Here is an 8,779-nt window from a genome sequence, read left to right on the forward strand (position 1 = left end):
CTCCTGCTCCGCACCCCTCGCTCCCTGCCCACCACTTGCCACCTGGATCCTCCCATGTAACTTCTGATGCTCAGCTCCTCCTTCTCCACAGATGATGGCGTGCTGCACATGTACGCCATGCTTTTAAACCCAGTCTTGAGTGTTTGTCTGCGTCTGCTCTTGCAGAGCTGCCTCACTCTGTTCAGCTGCCCCGAGCTCCCTTCTGTGATGGGCTCACAGTACAAGCCCCACAGCTTTCCCTGTAATGCCATGGAGCTGCTCCACCCTCTTCTGAGCCCAAGTTTGAGAGGACCAGATGGGCGTCACACCTCTGCTGTCACTTCCTGGTAAACGTAGCCCTCTGTCCAGCCTGCCTGGTACTGTCCCAGCCACAGGGAAGCTGAGAAACAGCCTTTCACGCTCCCAGACACTCCACTTCTAAGTCTGGGGTGGCACTGCCTCTGCCAACCACTTAGCCAGCCACAGGAAATGGCAGGAGAGGCCTGATGTGAACTGCAGAGAGGGCGTCTGTCCATCTCTCCCCTCTGCTCCCTGGCTGGAGCGGCCCCGGGCTGGTGGGCCGCTGTGTCTGCACCCAGGAGCGGCTGTGGGTTGTCATTCTCTCGTGTTCTCTGCTCAGGCAAGCTTCCCTCCCTAGGCTGCCCTCACCACCTGCCAGCCCAGTGCTTTGGAACTTGACATAGCAATTGTTAATGAGGAGGTTGCTTCTCTGCCTCTGGAAATCTTGGTTCTTGGATGACAAGGAGCTGAATTAAGAGCAACGGACATGGTACTTGCTTCAGGAGCACATATGCTAAAATTGGAACGATACAGAAGATTAGCATGACCTCTGTGCAAGGATGACACGAATTCGTGAAGCATTCCATATTTTAAAAAATAGATAGGGCCTACTGTGCAGCACAGGGAAATCTACTCAGTGCTCTGTAATGGCCTCTATGGGAAAAAAACCCTTAAAAACCGGCTATATGTATAGCTGATTCACTCTGTTGTATACCTGAAATTAACAACATGGTAGATCACCTATACTCGAAAAAAGCAGTGGACATGGGGCCCTGCTGAAACCTCTATGTGTGCCATTCCTCCAGGGTTAAAGTGGGATCCAGGTATTTTTGGCCAGCCTCCAGGCCACTTGATAAAAACAGATTAAAAAAAAAATTTTTTTTTAAAGCAATGGTCATGTATGGATGTGAGAGTTGGACTGTGAAGAAAACTGAGCGCTTGAAGAATGGATGCTTTTGAACTGTGGTGTTGGAGAAGACTCTTGAGAGTCCCTTGGCCTGCAAGGAGATCCAATCAGTCCATCCTAAAGGAGACCCGTCCTAGGTGTTCATTGGAAGGACTGATGCTGAGGCTGAAAGTCCAGTACTTTGGCCACCTCATGTGAAGAGTTGACTCATTGGAAAAGACCCTGATACTGGGATGGATTAGGGGCAGGAGGAGAAGGGGATGAGATGGCTGGATGGCATCACCGGCTTGATGCACATGAGTTTGGGTCCGGGAGTTGGTGATGGACAGGGAGGCCTGGCGTGCTGCAATTCATGAGGTCACAAGGAGTCGAACACGACTGAGTGACTGAACTGAACTGAACTGAACAGATTGATATATTTTATAAATTTAAAAAATTGTATAAAAGCAAATTTGGGACTTGAGATCCTATGCCTCTGAGATAGCCACTGTAATGTTGGTGGGGTTTTTTTTTTTTTTTTTTTCTGTTTTATCTTTCAAACATCCAGCCCTCTTGGTAACCCCAGTACTTGAGAACCTGTGAAAAAGTGGCTGCAGACGAGGTTTGTTCAGGAGAATATTAGCTGGCTGAACTGCAGGCCGGCAGAAGGGCCTTGCAGTCAGTGGGCGGGTGGGTAGCCTGGCAGAAAGGCTGACGTAGAAGAGGGGTGGGGGCCACCAGAGCCACTGTCCCTCACCAGGCGACCTGGCAGGGCTGGGTTTTATGACCCACTTCTAATTTTAATACTGACCCCCAGCTCTCATTTCACACTGTTGCCAAGCTCCTCTTTTTCAAGCACCTCTGAAATTTTCACATACCTTTTCTACCATCTGAGATGGGGACTGACAAGCATCAGGTAATATCTGGAGACTTGGTTGAAAAACCAAAGGATTTTTGCAGAAATCCTTTTAGAGAAAAGTCACATTAACAGTAGCATCAACGTTGATTGACGGCAGAAAAGTTAAGCAATCTCTCCCTATAAAGAGATGCTGACTCTGCTGCTAAATTGCTCTGTAACTTTGCAAAAGTCGTTTAATCTTTAGGTCTCTATTTTGTTTTTTTTTTTTTAATGCCAAAAATATTTTGTATTGAGGTACAGCTGATTAACAATGTTGTAGAAGTTTCAGGTGAATAGTGAAGGGATTCAGCCATACATATACATGTATCTGTTCTCGCCCAAACTCCCCTCCCATCCAGGCTGGCATGTAACATTGAGCAGAGTTCCATGTGCTATACAATAAGTCTGTATTGGTTATCCATTTTAAATACAACAGGGTGTACATGACCTCCCCAAAGTTCTGAACTGTCCCTTCCCCCTCAGCAACCATAAGTTTGTTTTCTAAGTCTCTTCCTGTTTTGTAAGTAAGTTTATTTGTGTCATTTCTTCTTAGTTTCCACATATAAGGGGAATAGGTCTCTATTTTCTTACCTTAAATATGGGGATAAAATTTTTCTGCCTTATTTTCTTTATGATACTTTTGTGTTACATGAGCAAAAATCTGCTAAAAAGACTGAAAGGTGTTTTTTTTTTTAATTTTTTATTTTTAATCACAGTAGGTTTACAATATTATCCTAGTTTCAGGTGTACAGCACAGTGATTCAGTATTTTACAGATTATACTCTACCAAATGTTATTGTACAATAATGGCTATAATTATCTGATACAATATAAACTTGTTGCTGTTTTATAAATAGGAGTTTTTAATCTCTTAATCCCATACACATAGTTTGTCCCATCACACTTCTCCTTTGATCATCATTAGTTTGTTTTCTATATCTGTGTAGTGGCTAAGTCATGTCCAGCTCTTTGAGACCCCATGGACTGTAGCCTGCCAGGCTCCCCTATCCATGGGATTCTCCAGGCAAGAATACTGGAGTGAGTTGCCATTTCCTCCTCCATGGAAGGTGTTAAATGATTCAGGGAATGGAGTATTTAAAGTACTACAAAAGATTTCTTATTATAGGATGGTTAAGTCTTTTTGATAAAATCCACTTAAAATATTTGAAATAGGTGCATGAAGTAGGTTAAATAGACATGGACTTTGCATATGGGCACGTTTAGTTGGATTAAGTAATACTAATGGTCCCTGAGGGATCTGCGTCTTGTTACATAGGCAAATACAGGTTAACACTTTCTTGGGGCTGTTTAATCAGGACTAGGTCAAGAAATGACATGCTGTTTGCCTCACCTTTTTCTTCGGGCTTGTGGAAGGTGGGGCTGGAGAGTGGGGAGGTGATGGGGTTTGTGAGAGAGTATTTGGTAAAGACACAGGCAGGGGATTGTGGCCTGAGAGGGGGTTACTCTGTCTCAGGGAAGCAGGTGTGGGTGGACACTCAGATTTTAGTGGTGGATCTGTGAGGTGGTATGCTGGGGTCAAGATTCCAGAGTGAAAAGCAGCTTGGTCCTGGGGTGGCTGTCCTGCCACACGGGGTGATTAGACCTGTATTTTCAGGGTTGTGAACAGGCCACATTACTCATTATATTTGTAAGACATGAAATGTGTTCATTCAAACAACCTTACTAAAAAAAAAAAAATGCATGAAAGCAACATCTTCTCTACCTTCTCTTCCATACGCGAGCATATTGTTTGTCATAAACGTGTATCTAGTGCTTGCTACGTTCTTACTATCTGTTCAGTTTTCAGCATTACTGCTTCTCCACTATACACATTTGTTTCCTGGGGTTGCTGAAGCAAATGACCAGGAGCCGGGGGGCTTCAGACCATAGAAGCTTACTCTCTCATAGCTCTGGAGGCTGGAAGTCCGCAGTCAAGGCGTCTCTCTCCAATGGCCCTGGAGAGGATCTTCCTGTGTCCTCCAGCCTCTGGGGGTTCCTGGTGTCCCTGCACTTGTGGCTGAATGTCTCCCACCCCTGCCTTACCGCATTCTGTGTTTCTATGTCTTATCCTTTTCCATCTCGCTTAATGTTGCTGGATTTAGGAAGCACCCTAACCCAGGTGCTCTCGTCTTGAGATCTTAATCACACCTGCAAAGACCCTTATTCCAAACAAGGTGATGGTCGAGTTTCCAAGTTCTCCTCTTAGCAGCCACATAATCCTTCCTGATGGTGTGCTGGCCTCTAGTTCTTTCCAACTTTTTGCTAGTGTAAACAACAGCTCTGAGCAGACTGTATGTGCAAAGGTCATGAAATGACATGGTTATTTTTCCTGAGATAGTTTTCTAAAGTGGATTTATGATGTGGATGGTGAGAGCTGTTTTCCAGCTCTTTTAACACACCGCCAGGGTATGGTTGAGAAAGCCTGGATCTCTGTGATACCTGAAGCGTTCTGTGAAATTTCTGGAAAACAAGAGAACCCAGCAGTCCTTCTGAAAGTGAAGCGTCAACTGTATGCAGAACACCAAGGCCTGAGGGGAGACACTGACTGGACCGCCTTATCTTTCCTGCGGTGCCGCTCGTTTGGTGCTTTTAATAGGACTGGCAGCTGCAGGAGGTGGTCACAGGGTCAGTAACAGAGCCTTAGGTGGGTGAGGGCAGGCGTCCACTGGCCTCTGACCAGCTTGCCCCTGTTTGTGAAGGAGGCGAGTTCTTCTTCGTTCCCTGAGCTCAGTGTTCTCTGCAGGTCACCTGTCAGCCCTTGACCCCCAGCTCTAAGTGCCCACTGCCTCCTGTCCCCTCCATCTCATTTTCCTGTGACTGGCAGGTGAGGGCCTAAAGGGCTGCCCCCACGCCCGGCTCCCACCCAGGAAGCTGAGCTTAGCCGGGATCAAAGGCAACACCATGGGAGTGAATGCGTTGAAAGCTCCCTCTTCTGACGTCAGCCAGCTGGCAGGCAGGGACCAGAGGAGGAATCAGAACCGCCAGGAAAACGCTGCTGTCCCCTGCTTGAAACAAGGCCACCCAGACCCTCCTCCACGGTGGGTTTAGGAGGGGACTCACCTGGGAGCAGGGCCGCCTGGGCTGTGTGCCTCCACCTTTGTGCAGCGGTCAGCCCTCAGGGGAACCAGTGCGCCTGCGATTCTGTAGCCATCAGCGCCCCCGCCCTTTCAGCACCTGCAGGGCTGGGACACAAGCAGGGAGCCCAGCAATCAAACGCAAGAGGTCTTCAGGCAGGCAATCACCCATCACCAGAGTTAAATCCATGTGGCAAGTGCCTAAATCTAGATAAGCCTATTATAAAATACAGTTTCCTGGAACCTCGAGCATCCCCTAGCAGCGTGGGTGCCTGGAAGGTACAGGTCTTCCTCCAGGCTCTGGTCTCCCCTCGGCAAAGTAAACTCCATCTTTTCTTTATTATTATTTATTTATTCTTGGCTGCATCGGGTCCTAGTTGCCACACGTGGGATCTTTCATTGTGGCACACAGACTTCTCTCTAGTTGTGGCGTACTGGGTTTAGTTCTAAGCCCCGTGGCATGTGGGATCTTAGTTCCCCAACCATGGATCAAACCAACATCCTCTGCATTGGAAGGCAGATTCTTAATCAAAGGACCACCAGGGAAGTCCCTACTTCACTCTTTTTACGAGAACGAAATGCTGGATCCTAGTTGGGTCCAAATCACCTGCTTTTGAGGCTAATTTTTAAAAATCTCTACAGGGAGCAGGGAAGTTCCGAACTGTCAAGAGCAACATTGCTCTTCTCTGTGAACAGCCTGTATCTGATTTCAGTTTTTCCACCTGCAAAAAGGGGGACCGTATTAGGGTTCTCCAAAGAAATAGAACCCATAGGAGACACACATACACAGAGAGAGAGAAAATAGGGAGCTGGCTTGCCTGATCATGGAGCCGAAGACAAAGTCTTCAAGTTGGATCCAGGAGAGCAGCTGGTGTGAGCTCCAGATCAAGGCAGGAGAAGACCAGGGTCTCAGCTCAGCAGCCAGGCGGGCAGCTGGTCCCTCTTACTCAGCCCTTTCATTTAATTCAAATCTTCAGCTTATTGGATGAGGCCCACCTCATCCAATGGGGAGGACAATCTGCTTTACTCAGTTTACTGATTCAGATGTTCATCTCATTCAGAAACACCTTCACAAACACACCCAGAATAATGCCTGACTGAATGTCTGGGTGTCCCATGGCCCAGTCAAGTTGACACACAAAATTAACCATCAGAGTGACTGAAAACACAGCTCCTGCTTTCATTCCAAACTTCTACTCAGGGAGAAAGACATAGAATGCAGGTGGGATCCAGGTTGCCCCTGACCCAATAGTTGTGAAACAGAGGACTTAAAAACCAAAAAGAAGTCAATGTTTTTTACTTTTAAGACTCAAGCTACTATGTTAGTCTTCTAAGATGCCACACACTAGGTGGCTTAAACAACAGAAATTCTCTCACAGTTCTGGAGACTGGAAGTCCAAACTCATAGTCCATTTCTGGTGAAGCCTCTGCTCCTGGCTTGCCAATGGCCACCTTCTTGCACGGCCTCCCTCTGTGCATACACTCCTGGCGTCTCTTCCTCTTATAAGGTCACGAATCCTACTGGATCAGGGCACCACTCTTATGACTTCATTTAACCTTAATTACCTCCCTAAAGGCCCCAAGGACCCATCTCCAAATAGAGCCACATTGAGGGTTAAGGCTTCAACAAATCAGTTGTGAGGGAGAGCGGACACAATTCAGTGTATGTCAGCTACACTTCTTTTTATCTCCCTGGAATCAAAAGATGCCATGTTCAGCATTTATGGCGTAGACATGGGGCCAACCCTTAACCTCATAAAGATAAAAGATCTTAGGGTCAAGGAATCATCATGATGAAGGCTGCTGAATACCATCATAATCACCAGTATTGTCATTATCATGTTTACCCCCAAAACATTAAGAACCTGTTCAGAACTTATTTGGTAATTTCAAAGAAAACTCAAAAAATCAATTTACTCAGCAGTGTTTATTGTGCATCTTTGAGGCACTTGACTAGCTACTTGTGAGAGAGAGAGAGCACCGAGATGAACAGCACCCCAGACTTCAAAGTGTTCTGTCCAGTTTTGTAGAAATAAACACATGCACATATATAGATATATATCAAGAATCCAAAGTAGGGACTTCCCTGGTTGTCCAGTGGCTAAAACACTACTCTATCAATGCAAGAGGGCTCAGGTGTGATCCCTAGTCAAGGGACTAGATCCCACATGCTGTAATGAAGATCCAAATAAATAAATATTGAAAAAAAATTCCAAAGTGAAGAGTGGTAAATGTCATGGGAGTGATAAAGTGATCAGTGATCTATGGGAGTTTCAAAGAGAAATAAATACATAGTTAATGATAGTCATCATCCTTTATGTGCTTGGCAGTTTAATTATGATTCTCAATTTTCAGGATCTTTATAGACAATTCAATTCATAATTTATCAAGCACTGTATGTATCAGTGTGTAAAGCATTGTCTGAGATGCTCTAAAATACAAAGATGATTAAGACATGTGCCCCCGGAGGACTTCCCTGGTGGTCCAGTGGCTAACACTCTGAGCTCCCCATGCTCAGGGCCCAGGTTCGATCCCCGGTCAGGGAACTGGATCCACATGTCACGACTAAGACCCACTTCAGCCAAATAAATAAATATTCAATAAGACACATGTCCCGCCCTCTGTCCTCTAGAAACTCGCAGTACAGGTCGGACAACATAGCAATGGATGCTCAGCAGAACAAATTGCTACAAAATCACGTTCTCACTCTCCACCAGCCAGAGATAGACAGTCAGGAAGGGAAGGTGGATCTGTGTGCTGGGACACTTGGAGAGTCATCACGTCCTGCCAGAACAGCTCTGTATGGTGGCACCTTGCAGAAAAGCTGTGGATTTGCCTGGAGTCACTCGGGGTTTGGTGGGTGGGGCCTGAAGAGAGCTGGAGAAGAGACAGGAGTGCCTTACTGTCTCAGCTCAGTTTGGACTCTGGTGGGGAAGTTTGCAAGGCTTACGACTAAACTGGGGACGGGAGGAGGGGAAGCGAGGGAAGTGTAATCAATCGCACGGCCAAAATCTGAAGTGTGAAGAGAGGGCCAGACCCATTGTCGCCACCATAACAACGCCTCCAACCCAGGGGAGTGGGGCAAGGCCCTTGGCCCTTCCACATCACTTGCAGCCCTCAAGAGGTCTTTAGCAAAGAGGCAGCTGAAATCCTGAGGTTGTTCTGCACATTCTGGGCTTTAAAGTAGGACGAGGGAGAGATGATAAATGGATGGAGAAAGAGACTTGAAAATAATGGTGGAGGGGTGGTGTCCAGGGACAGGGGAGTAGAAGCGGGAACAGAGATGCAGAGACGGCACTGAGAAGTACCTCCTGGGGCGGGGGTCTCACCATTATCTCAGTGAATCCCCCAACAGCCAGGCCAGCCTGGGGCAGGTGCAAGGGCTTCAGACCCGAGGCGGTGAGCAGCCCCAGAGCTGAGCTTGGAGCCTGTCCCTCCCACGGAGAGCCCTGCTCCCACCCTGCCGCCGCCTCCTGGGTTGGTGGTGTCTGCGCACACCGAGCCCCAACCAGCTGCCTTTCCTGCCGCAGGAAGAGGATCAAAGTTTGGGAGCGTGAACACTACAGAGCACTTTCCATTTCCTTCCTGGGCGGCTGGGGTCACAAAGTATGACCGTGCAGAGCATAGTGCAGGAACCGGCCC

Source organism: Capra hircus, chromosome 5, assembly GCF_001704415.2.
Source record: "Capra hircus breed San Clemente chromosome 5, ASM170441v1, whole genome shotgun sequence".
Classification (NCBI taxonomy): Eukaryota; Metazoa; Chordata; class Mammalia; order Artiodactyla; family Bovidae; genus Capra; species Capra hircus.